General features: G+C 39.8%; 1 protein-coding gene across 4 annotated transcripts in view; it reads right to left on the reverse strand.

Moving 5' to 3' along the window:
* CACNB2 (calcium voltage-gated channel auxiliary subunit beta 2) overlaps positions 1–13,528 on the reverse strand; it is a 425,961-nt gene that overhangs the window by 48,472 nt on the left and 363,961 nt on the right. The gene's annotated exons all lie outside the window — the stretch shown is intronic.

Here is a 13,528-nt window from a genome sequence, read left to right on the forward strand (position 1 = left end):
TGATTTTAAATGACTCAAGTAGGACTATAACCATTGAGTCTTAAAATGGAATTACTCAGACAAAGATATGGTGAGGTACTTTCAGAAACAAGATCAGAGCTTTCTGCTTTATTAATACTTACCTATCACTGATCTTTTAAAAAATCTTTGGTAGTTTATTCTAAAGTATCAAGGGTAGTCTGAGAATTCTTTAATAGCAAACCAAAGCAAACCACAGTGATAAAAAGAATGTAACAACCATTTATGTATCCTGATAACTGAACACTGAATCAGACTGAATAAGCAAATAATCACAGATTTGTCATAAAATAAAATTTACATATGTAGTTAACTGATTTGAGAAATTCAAGTTTCCTTTCTCAAATGGGTTAATTTAATGAATATTTATTAAGTACATGCTTACTATCACACGTTCTTACCCTCACAAAGTTTAACCTATATTCCAGTAGAGGAGATATCATAAGCAAGATAGTTGATGATTTCAAATAAGGAATAAAGTAAAACAAAGTTATATGAATAGAGTGGCCATGAGCAGAAGATGGACTGGCAGTGTGAAATGAGGTATTTAGGGAAAGCCTCTTTTGAGTTTTCAATTATCTCTTTATCCACCCACCCACGCATCTATCCATCCACCCACCCACCTATCTGTTCATCCATCCATCCATTATTTATGTGCCAGGCACTGTTTTGGACAGTTGGATTACATCAATGACCAACAGAAACTAAGATTCCCTGCCCTCTAAGGGCTTACATTCCAGAGGGGGAGAGGCAGGTTATAAATAATAGACATAATAATCAAATAAAGTATATAACATGTTAGAGACAAATTCTGTGGAAAACATGGTAGGGAAAGCCAGGGTGTCAGGTGACGGGGCAGGGACAATTTTCCATGGTAGTATACGTAGCCTGCCTTGAAGAGGTAACGTTTGGACAGAAGCATGAAGAGGTAAGAGAATGCAGGTGCCTGAACTCCAGGCAGAGGGAAGAGCCAGTGCAGAGGCCCTAACGTGGGAGCAGGTCAGAGGAGCTCGGACAGGACAAGGAGCTCAGAGTGGCTGAGTGGAGGGGACCAGGGAAGCTAACAAAAGATGAGGTCAGAGCTCTCAGGTGATACCTGACTGTGTAGCTCAGAGTCAAGACGCGTGGCTTTTATTTTAAGTGAAATGAAAATCACTGGAGGGTTGTCAGCAGAGGAGTGATGTGGTCTGACATGTTAAAAGGACTGTGATGGCTACTGAACTGAAAAGAAGATTTTGGGGACTTTGAAGTAAAAACAGGGGAATCAGTTGGAGATGCTCACAGTAACTCACGTGGAGAGATGATGGTGGTTAAATCAGAGCAGCAGCAATAGAAATGGTAAAAAAAAAAAAAAAAAAAAAAAGTCCAATTCTGGATATGTTTTCAAAGTAGAATCAACTAAATCTGCTGATAGCTTTGATAAGGCTGAGAAAGAGCCAACAGTGATGCCAAAGGCTTTGGGTCTGAGCTATGAGAAGGATAATGTACTCATCAGGTGATACACAGGGGAGAGGGCTAAGTGCACAGGAGGCAAAAATAAAAAAGTTTACATTTCCTTTAAATTGAAGTATAGTTGACTCACAACATTATATCAGTTTCAAGTGTGCAATTAGTGATTCAATATTTTTATAGATTATACCGAAGTTTTACATGTTTTGAATGTGTAAAGCTTGAGATGATATGAAACATCCAAGTAGAATTTGGAAGAGGGCTCAAGGTCTGAAAGTTTGACAGAAAGATCTGGGTTAAAGATACAAGGTGGCAGGGACTTCTCTGTCGGTCCAGTCATTAAGAGTCTGTGTTTCCACTAAAAGGAGCGTGAGTTCAAGCCATGCTCAGGGAACTAAGATCCTCCATGTCTTGTAGCATGGTCAAAAGAAAACAAATAGATATAAGTTGGTAAGTCTGGATGACAGTGCCAAGGAAATCAACATATGTGAGGGCACTCCAACTACAAAAGTGCCTCAGCTTCCAAAGAGTGGAGAACAACTGCAAAGTGGAGAATGACTCCTGGTTTCCAGGAGGTGAGTGTCTCGAGGAGCAGGAAGTGGTCAACTGCATCAGATACTGCTCATCAGTCAAATACGGAAGGCTGGCACCGCCACGTGGATTCACAACCTGGAGGTCGTTGTTGACAAGAGCCCACTCAGCTGCTTGCTGGAGATAAAGTCATACTGGAGTTAAAAGAGATTAAAAGGAAAGGAACTGGATACAGTAAGTATAGACAATTCTTTTAAGGACTTTTTCAACAAAGGGAAGAAACAAATGGGGTGACTGGTGGTAGGAAAAGTGAGTCAAGTTGTTTTTTTTTTTTCATTTAAAGTAGGAGAAATAACAAATATCAATACTGATGGGAATGAGTCAGTAGAGAGGGAGAAAAAAAATGTGACGATCTATGAACCAGAGGACAGAAGTGCTAGAACGCTGTTTTCGCTTTGGCAGAGGAGGCAGTGAGATCCAGTGTGTAAGTGGAGGACGGGCCCCTGACAGAGGCAAGGAGGCAGCATGAACAAGGGCAAATTCTGGCCACAGAGGTGATGCGATGTCCTCCTCTAATTGTTTCCCTTTCCCAGTGGAACAGGAAGGTGGGAGTAAAGACAGGGCAGAAGGTATTGGAGGTTTTAGAAGAGAAGAAAAAACTCAGTGAAGGAATCCAGAGTGTGGAAGACTAAACGAACAAGGGCAGTAACTACGGTGGGACCGCCAAGCAGGACTAAAGCCCACTTGAGAGTCAAGGTCAGGGATTTATAGGAAGCTAGCCATGCCATGTGGGAATGGCATGAGCATCATCACAGAGACAACAGATTTAAAACCACTGTCCCTCAGTTTTAAAAGACCATGGCCTTAATGACCTACTGCATAGCACAGAGAACTCTGCTCTATGTTATGTGGCAGCCTGGATGGGAGGGGAGTTTGGGGGAGACAAGACACATGTATATGTATGGCCGAGTCCCTGTACTGTCCCCCTGAAACTATCACAACACTGTTAACTGGCTATACTCCAATATAAAATAAAAAGTTAAAAAAAGATAGTGGCCTTAAAACTACCATTCCCCATCTTGTTTTGAATTTTCTACAGCAATTTCATAGATGTGTCTATTACAGTATATATACAAATAAAGTTTATATATTCAGGAACATTTTAACCTACTTTCCTGAGATGATCTTTCAACTAGGTTATAACCCTTTTCAGGCAAATGATTTATATTCCTATTTATTTTTTATGCCAGCCTCCAAGCCTTTACCAAAGTGCTAGGTATACATTAATAATGGTTAAAGGACTGAACTAAAGGATTGATTCCTTTCTGTTAGAGGAATCAATCATCAGGAGCTTATCCAGCACCTACTCAAGGCAAAGTTCTGTTACCATGGTTCCAGGGCCCACAAAAATTGAATGGATGAATCATTATGGAACTAAGGTTGGTCTCATTAGGATTTTGTTTTATATGATTAATATGCATATATGTAAGTGCAAGTGTACATATATATTTATGAAATTGAAAATAGCTATATTAACTAAGAATCAAGCAAAGAAGCAAATGTTTAAAACAAAATTTGAAATAGTATCTCCTTAAACACCACTGAAATGAGTTACAATCCTGATATAAGTTAAATTTATTTATAAAGCAAAAGATAAGGAATATCTGATTTTTCCCTTTTTCATAGATGATTAAAAAGTAGATAAGCTCTTGCAAACGTGTTTTGGGGAGTGAATAATGGTAATCCTTAAAATATTATATTCACCTTAAAAAACTGAATTGAAATACATTATTTCTGAATGCTGAAATCAGGCGGTACTCAAAGTTACAAAATCAATGTGCATGGTGAAGATCAGAATAATAATGATACATAGATCTACCTTTCTAGGTAGGAAGACATATGGCACCTTTCCCATTTGTTTATCAGAGAGCTCATCACTTTGGATCTGAGGTCATATAAAAGATTAATTACCAGTCACCAGGAAAAGCAACCATCCAATAGATAAACTTACCAAAGGAGAAAGTGAAAGTGAAGTTGCTCAGTCGTGTCTGACTCTCTGCGACCCCATGGACTGTAGCCTACCACGCTCCTCCATCCATGGGATTTTCCAGGCAAGAGTACTGGAGCGGGTTGCTATTTCCTTCTCCAGGGGATCTTCCCAACCCAGGGATCAAACCTGGGTCTGCTGCATTGTAGACAGAAACTTTACCATCTGAGCTACCAGGGAAGTCATCAAAGGAGAAATTCTATACAAAGGAGATAATATCTGCAATTTTGGTGCAGTCTGCCATCATTCAGTATTAGTAAAGCCTTCTCTGGACTTCCCTGGTAGAGCAGTAGGTAAGAATCCACCTGCCAATGCAGAAGACACGGTCCGGGATGATTCCATAGGCCACGGGGCAACTAAGAGTCATGCCACAACTACTGAGCCAGTGCTCTAGAGCTGGGGAGCCACAGCTACTGAGCCCACGCACCACAACTACTGAAGCTTGCACGCCCTTTCGTCTGTGATCTGTAAAAAGACAAGCTACAACCATGAGAAGCCCAGGCACCGCAACTAGAGAGTAGCTCCCGCCCATCCCCCAGAGAAAAACCTGCGTGCGGCAATGAAGACCCAGCGCAGCCGTGAAAATAAAATTCCGCTTTCAATAACAGTGTACTGGCTTCATTTTCCCTGTGGAGCTGTCTCTCCCGAGAATGGCATCTTCAAAAGGCACTGCAGCTCCTCCAGGTCACTGGGGAAGAAACCAATATGGCGACAAAGTGCTGCACTTTATTTATTCTGGGTTATAAAATAGCTGTCTCCCGGCCTGAGAAGAAAGGTGAAGTCGTTTTCAATTAAGTCAGCCTCTTAAGAAGAACAGAACTGTCTGTATTCAATTTTACTATTGATTAGTCTTACCAAGCAGGAGAACTGTAGTTCTTAAGTTATTTAGAATCTCATGGTATAAATCCAGGAGCAAGCAAGTTTTATTTTAGGCATGTTGTAAAAAAAAAAAAAAAGGAAGAAGAAGAAGGAAAAACTAAAATGCCTCAGTTTGTTTTTTCTTCAGTTGTTATGGACTCAGTGTTTGCTTAGAGATGGTCATAAGGGTGTGGCCCTAATCCGATGGGATTGCTATCCTTAGAGGAGAAAGAGGAGACCCCAGAGGCCTCAGAGAAAAGGCCATGTGAAGACACAGGGAGAAGGTGGCCACCTACAAGCCAAAGTGAGAGGCCTCACCAGAAACAGTCTGTGATCAGAATTCTGAGAATACCCATTTCTGCTGTTGAAGCCATGCAGACAATGCCATTTTGTTATGGGAGCCCAAGAAGACTAAACAGCTGTCTTAAGCAAATCAATATGGGGGGGTCTATATTGCTAATGAAAAACATAAGTTTAATCTACATTATTCTGATATCAAAGTCATTTGCAACCAAAGATTACTTTGTTATCCAAAATTCCTATATACTTTTCAGAAAAAATCAGGAAAATGTCAAGTCAATCAAAATTCACTCCTTGGGACTTGCCTTGTGGTCCAGTGAAGAATATGCCTTGCAATACAGGGTACGTGGGTCCAATCCCTGGTCGGGGAACAGAGATCCCACGTGCCATGGAGCAACTAAGCCCATGAACCACAACTACTGAGTCTGTGTGTCACAACTTGAGAGTCTGTGCCCCACAAGGAAAGATCCTGCATGATGCCACGAAGATTCCACGTGCTGCAACTAAGACCCAGACCAGCCAAATAGATAAACACTAAAAAAAAAATTCACTCCTTTTTTTCTAACACATTTTAGCATCTATTTTGTTTAAAATCCAACACTGCAAACTTCACAGGGCAGGATGCTACAGGATACAGGGTTCCTTCCTTAAGCCCATTGAGATCCTAGCCAGGAAACTTGTGTCTACAGCAGACCTGGCAGCTTCAGCTAAGGCAGCTGATAAGAGGCTGGGTTCAAACATACCTGTTGACTCTCTTTAGCTCTTGGTTGGCTACATTTTTGGTACAGCTGCTACCTCCAACTCCTGAATAACAATCTGACATTTCCATTCATTCTCTTTGCTTACCTGTTAAAATTTCACCCGTGTGGCTGTCCCAATTTTTAGTTGGTTTTCCCTAATTTATACTATTTCTATTTTTCTGAAAGAGTAAAAACTTAAAAAACAAAATAAAAAGTGTGGTGGTGGAAGACCATCTCGACAGGGACTGGGCATAATGCTCTATGAAACACCTCCCTCCATAATGGGCAGCTCAGAATCATCCAGAATCTCCAAGTGTTTTTTTTTTTACATGTCGCCACCATGGTTCTCCTTACTATTTTTATTCCACGACAAGGAAAGGACTGAAAGAATTAAGAGGAATCAACAGGGGTATCCCTTCCAAACTACTGCTTTGCATTTAAAACTGTTATAAAAATGTCTATTCTGCACTGATTTAGAAAATTATACACTACAAAGAATAAATACCCCAGGGAGCATTCTAAACAAGTGCAAAGAAAGCCTTTACAAAGTACAGGCTGACAAATAGGGAGAGACACATTATATTTTGTTTTAATTCTGTAATCTTCACTTTCTTCTTCCCTCCAACAGCTGTGATTTCAGTTAAGGCCACACAGTTCTAGGGATCCAAACTTAGGCAAGTCTGTTGTGTACTGACTTTGTTATTGTTTATTTCACACTGAGTGTTCTGTTTTTCTTCAATAGAAAAAAAAAAAAGAAAACAACCTTCAAAAAACCAGAGCAGAGTATCTCCAGGACCAAAACCAAATGTTTTGGCAGGGAATGAATCAGTGCAGAGAGCTGTGGGTGGCAAGATCTGAACATGAGACCGTTTCTGGTCACTCTCTGGACACTTGAAAAATGTATGTTGCTACCCGTACTTATTGGTGTAAGATTTTCCCAAGGTTTGTGACTAACTAGCACTGTGCCGAAGAGGGTAGAACAGCATCCTGAAGGGATCCAAATTGAAAGAAGGCAGAAAGCAGCTTAAAGGGTGAATATTCTCCTAATCATGACAAACGCTGAATATTAACTGGGTTGTATTTTTAGATGCAAAGTTATAATTTGAACACCTACCATTAAACTCTGACAATATCTATGTTACAAGATAAACTGAGGCATATAAAAATTTCCAAGGTTTTAAAATTATTTACTTATTTTTGCCTCGCTGTGCACCACGTGGGATCTTAGTTTTGCCGATCATGAATTGAATCCACATCCCCTGCAGTGGAAATGCAGAGTCTTAACCACCAGATCACCAGGGAAATTCCTCAAAGCTTTATTCGAGCAAATATCGAAACAAATCAGGTAGCACCAAACCAAAAGTGTTGAGGGGCATTCCAACCAACAGGAGCTAGGCGTTCATAGAGAAAATACAGCAGCAAAACAAGGAAATCATGTGATTGGCTACAGCTTTAGTGGTTGTCTTGTTTGGGAAAACCCGGTTGGCTGTTTGTGATTGATTGTACTTAAATTTTATTTTCTGGGTGAGCATGCAGTTAGAAGTACAAGGCTCTGGCTTAGGTGTGCTTACCGAGGTTATCAAGTCATTAGAGACACCCGCCTAATGGCCTCCTGGTTTAATTACTTTAACACTTGTAGTTACTCTAAAGATTGTTGGTAAAGGCATCTCAAAGATCTGCTCAAGACATTTTCAGTCAAGTCGGGGATATATCCAACTTCCCCATGACTTTCTGTGAGTCAAGGTTTCAGAGAAAGCAGATGGTTTCTGGTACAAATAATGTATTAACTGTGACTTACTTGAGCATATCCGTGGCAATAGAAAGATATGGCTTAGCTTGGTAAACAGACTTATTTTCTCAAATATTATTAGACCACAATAACTAAGAAATGCTTAATTCATTGTGTACTTACTACATAGAAACAAGTGAGTTTAAAAGTCTTTTAATCTCCATAAAAATCTTATACTCGTGAGTCTAATCAGTAAGGATCCAGGATTCAAATCAAGGTATTTTGGGGCTACAAAAGCAGATGTTCTTATAGACACTGTGTTGTTATCAAGACAGACTACAGCCTCTTCTGTAACACCTTCATTTATTTCTACTCATTCTTAAATTTTCCCACAATTCCTATTACATGTCATAATATCCCATGACAATACTGTACAGCTGACTTATTTCATAACTTCTCATAAAGTTTCACTTACTCATATTTGCACCTACTTTTCAAATAATTTAAATTCAGTGTTCCTTCATTATAGCTTTTACACTTGTTTATAGTTTTTCATGGAAATTCTTATCCCCCACCAAATATACCAACTGAATTGTTCCTTTAAAAAATTGTTACTGCAAAATAGTGAATCAGAGAAAGAAAAGGTCATCTATAATTCAATCGCTTAACACTTTAGAGATGATACACAAGCTTTTTAGAAAACAAAAATACTAGTACGTCTCGAGTAGTCCCTTTGATTCGGGCACTCTTCCCACTCAGGAAGGCTCCACCCTCATGACCTTATCACCTCCCAAAGGCCTGCCTCTTAATAACTTCACTCGGCGGGGCTAGGATTTCAACATATAAATTTGGGGTCAGAGGACAAAAACAGTCTATTGCACACATCTAAAGTATTGGGCTTCCTTTGTGGCTCAGCTGGTAAAGAATCTGCCTGCAATGTGGGAGACCTGGGGTCGATCCCTGGGTTAGGAAGATCCCCTGGAGAAGGGAAAGGCTACCCAGTCCAATATTCTGCCTGGAGAATTCCTTGGACTGTATAGTCCATGGGGTCACAAGGAGTCAGACACAACTGAACGTCTTTCACATGACGACATGAAAGTATTCTATCCTGGGAGTAGAGTTTGGGGAGAATGAATATATATACGGCTGGGTCCCTTTGCTCTCCACCTAAAACTATCACAACATTGCTAATCAGCTATACTCCAATATAAAATAAAAAGTTTAAAAAATTTAAAATAAACAAGTAAAAAAATATTCTATCCTTAATTATTTCTTTACATACATTTTTTAGATCAAAGGGCATTTATATCTGCAAAGATTTGATACATATTAACAAATTTTCCTCCAGAAGGATGTGCTAATTCTCTTGTCCACCAACAGGGTATAAGATTACTGATTGTCTCTTAACCCTGACCATAGATCCTAAGCTCTAGGAATCTAGATGATATTGCTCAGTTACTTCAGTTGTGTCTGACTCTTTGTGACCCCAAGGACTTCTCTGTCCATGGAATTTCCCAGGCAAGAATACTGGAATGGGTTTCCATGCTCTCCTCCAGGGGATCTTCCTGATCCCAGGGACTGAACTTGTGTCTTCTGCACTGCAGGCAGATTCTTCACTGCTGAGCCACTGGGAAAGCCCTCTAGATGATATGCTAGTGATATAAAAATTCTGAATTCTGTTATCTGCAGCTAAGCTGGGCTTCCCTGGTAGCTTGGCTGGTAAAGAATCCACCTGCAATGCAGGAGACCCCAGTTCGATTCCTGGGTTAGGAAGATCCACTGGAGAAGGGATAGGTATTCTTGAGAATATTCCAGTATTCTTGAGTTTCCCTGGTGGCTCAGCTGGTAAAGAATCTGCCTGCAATGTGGGAGACTTGGGTTCGATCCATGGGTCGGGAAGACCCCCTGGAGAAGGGAATGTCTACCCTCTCCAGTATTCTGGCCTAGAGAACTCCAGGGACTGTATAATCCATGGGGTCGCAAAGAGTCAGCTACTTACATTTAGTAGAATTAGCTCACTAATCAAATTGTTTCCTCTTTAATTGATTGTATAGTTATTGAGTTCTTCTGAATGCAATATGTCCTCTTTATGGGAGCTCAAGAGAGAAAGTTTTTGCTCTATGAAGTTGATACCCTAGCAGGAGAGAAATAGTGAAGCAGTAATATTATTCATGGCACTTGTGATGTTTTAGAAAGGAGTTGCATTATATGTGATGGTGCATACCGTAGTCAGTGTTTAAACAGGACTTATTCTAGAGAGTCAAGGAGAATCAGCCTTTCAGTAATCAGATTGGTAACAAAAAGAGAAAAAAAAAATCTCACACCTCTCATACTTAAAATACAAATTAAAGGGAACCTCCCTGGTGGTCCAGTGGTTAATACTTCGAGTTCCAAGGCACGGGGTGTGGGTTCAATCCCTGGTTGGGGAGATAAGATCCCTGGTTGGGGAGCTAGGAGCTGGTCAAATGAACCAGACATAAAACAGAAACAATACTGTAACAAATTCAATAAAGACTTTAAAAATGGTCCACATCAAAAAATCTTTAAAAATGCAAATTAAAAAATGAACTGTGATCATCAAATAATTGGAGTGATTTTTTCCCTAACAAAGCAGATGCAAACTTATGCAAGTTAGTTGTGACACCTTCGAGAAGGTGTTCTTGGAAAATAAAATGTATGTTTATTCCAGGGTTTCTTCCACTGTTTGAAATTATTTAAAATTCAGTTTTTGAAAGCACCAACAAAGTCAAATGTGTACTATTCTGAATGCTCTAAACACTGATAAGTCATTTTCCTTTGAGAACAAGTGAGTTTATCTGGAATAGCCCAGAGTCATTCAAAGCCAAGTTCAATGGATCATGATCAACCTGGGAGATAAACGTTTAAAATTAAAACCATGGCTCGACTCTAAAAGTGATGAGCTGTCTTCCTCATGTACTTCCAGTGTTGCCTTGAAGGACAGTCCTAAATAATTTGTCAATGCCTTTTCAGAGAGTCAGTCCCTACCATGGGTCCTTGAAGTTTTCTTAATTTTATGGTTCTCGAAAGTTGTCTTCTTGGAATTTTTATTAAGAATTTCAGGTATCCCTATAGAAATTTCTCACACAGGGCATCATAGACTCTGTGGTTATTTGTGTTTACTCCTGGCAGAAAAAAAAAATCAGGTAAAGGGTTTCAAGAATATATAAATATATATAGAAATCTCCAGCTATATTTATACCATTATCTATCCATCCAACAAAATTAAATCTTTTTACTTTCAAAAAGAAATGGTAAAAATTAAAACATTTTAAGCATCCAAGTAGCCCTAGATTTATAGGATTTTTTCCCCCTTCCCACGTGTAATAGAAGAATTTGGAAGAAATGAATTACAATGTACATACTTCCTCCTGTGTATCTTAGTCATTTTATTTAAATTCAGGTGTGCTGGGTTTCCCATAATTGTTCAGGCTATGAGTAATTTGCAGTGCACCCATGGAGGGAGCAGATTCCACATGTTCAATCCCATACCTCTAATATTTAAAATACAAGTTAAAAAATGAACTGTGATCCTCAAATGATCTGAGTATTTTTTCTTCCTAATCAAGTATATATAAACTTATCCAAGTTTGTTGTGACACCTTCAAGAAGGTATTCTTGGAAACAAAGTGCATTTATTCCAGGGTTCCTTCCACGTGTGAAATTATTTAAAATTCAATTTTTGAAAGTGTCAACAAAATAAAAACATACAGCATGTTGTATACCTTAAATATTGATAATTCATTTTCCTTTGAGGACAAGTTAGTTTATCTAGAATAGCCCAGAGTCATTCAAAGCCAAGAGAATTTGAAGAGAGTTTTCTTTTCTAAGTATCTCCTTAAATAAAAATTCCAGCTTTATCAACAATAGCTACGGATAGTCCTGTGTGTGTGAAAGTCGCTCAGTCATGTCCGACTTTTTGCAACCCCATGGACTATACAGTCCACGGAATTCTCCAGGCCAGAATACTGGAGTGGGTAGCCGTTCCCTTCTCCAGGGGATCTTCCCAATCCAGGGTTGAACTCAGGTCTCCCCCATTGCAGGTGGATTCTTTACCAGCTGAGCCACGAGGATAGTCCTAGAGAGAATTTTTAATCTAGATCTTTTTATAGACAACAAAAGAATTAAGAAAAATGGAATCTCCATTATGGAATGAAAAATATGCCCAACATATCTTGTTGCAACAGAAGCATGATTGTATGTAAGAAAATTACAAATCACTCCAAATTGTTGTGGATGGTGACTGTAGCCATGAAATTAAAAGACGTTCGCTCCTTGGAAGAAAAGCTAGAGAGCATATTAAAAAGCAAAGCCATCACTTTGCTGACATGGGTCTGTAGAGTCAAATCTATGGTTTTTCCAGTAGTCATGTATCGATGTGAGAGCTGGACCATAAAGAAGGCTTAAGTTCAGTTCAGTTTAGTCGTTCAGTCGTGTCCGACTCTTTGCGACCCCATGAATCGCAGCACGCCAGGCCTCCCTGTCCATCACCAACTCCCGGAGTTCACCCAGACTCACGTCCATCGAGTCAGTGATGCCATCCAGCGTCTCATTCTCTGTCATCCCCTTCTCCTCCTGCCCCCAATCCCTCCCAGCATCAGAGTCTTTTCCAGAGTCAACTCTTCGCATGAGGTGGCCAAAGTACTGGAGTTTCAGCTTTAGCATCATTCCTTCCAAAGAAATCCCAGGGCTGATCTCCTTCAGAATGGACTGGTTGGATCTCCTTGCAGTCCAAGGGACTCTAGCACTGAAGAATTGATACTTTTGAATTGTGGTGCTAGAAAAGACTCTGGAGAGCCCCTTGGACTGCAAGGAGATCAAATCCATCAATCCTAAAGGAAATCAGCCTTATTCATTGGAAAGACTGACGCTGAAGCTTCAGTACTTTGGCCACCTGGTACAAAGAGCTGACTCACTAGAAAAGACCCGAATGCTGGGAAAGACTGAGGGCAGGAGGAGAAGGGGACAACAGAGGATGAGATGGTTGGATGGCATCACCCACTCGAGAGACAGGAGTTTGAGCAAACTCTGGGATGATAGTGAAGGACAGGGAAGACTGGTGTGTAGTCCATGGGGTTGCAAAGAGTCAGACACAACTGAGCAACTGAAAAACAACAAGTTACAAATGGTGCATCTCAGGGTTTTATGTTAATGGCCACTTATTCTTTCTATGGGTGAGTGGCTCAGAAATCTTCTATACAGTATAACATAACACCTCCTTTTCTCCCAAGTCTAGGCGAAACTGATACATCTCTGCCCAGGATGGCAGCTTCTGTTGTTTGTCTCTAAGGCCCCTTCATACAATAGCAGCCTGTCTGCAATTGTCTGAAGTTTGCTATAAATATACACTTAAGAAAGTTTATCCAAAAATTTGTTTTTTTCTAGGGTTCTTTCTTAACAAACAATACAACCTTATGCCAATTATTCAGAAACCAGAGAACGTTTTTCTTTTCTACTGTGTGGTCCTTATCAGTTCTTTTTCTCTGTGCTCTTCCCATATTGAGGTCTGCCTCAAGCTTAAAAATAGCCTGGATTGTCATGTTGATGTTTGGTAGAAACCAACACAATACTGTAAAGCAACTATTAAAAATAAATGTATTTAAACAATAACCTGTATCCATATTCTGTTCTTGGTGAAAGAGGAGCTTCCCAAGTGGGTCACACATGGATCAATATGGAGGCCACCATCACTGCGCTCCCTCCTAACAGCCTCCCCTTACAAGAGCATAAAGAAAATCTACTCATGAATTTCATGATCTAAAAATCAAGTGGCTGTGCTAATGGGCCACCTATTTTTCACTGTATACAGTTCAAATATCTTAATGGACACATTAAAAT

Source organism: Bos mutus, chromosome 13 (assembly GCF_027580195.1).
Source record: "Bos mutus isolate GX-2022 chromosome 13, NWIPB_WYAK_1.1, whole genome shotgun sequence".
Taxonomy (NCBI): Eukaryota; Metazoa; Chordata; class Mammalia; order Artiodactyla; family Bovidae; genus Bos; species Bos mutus.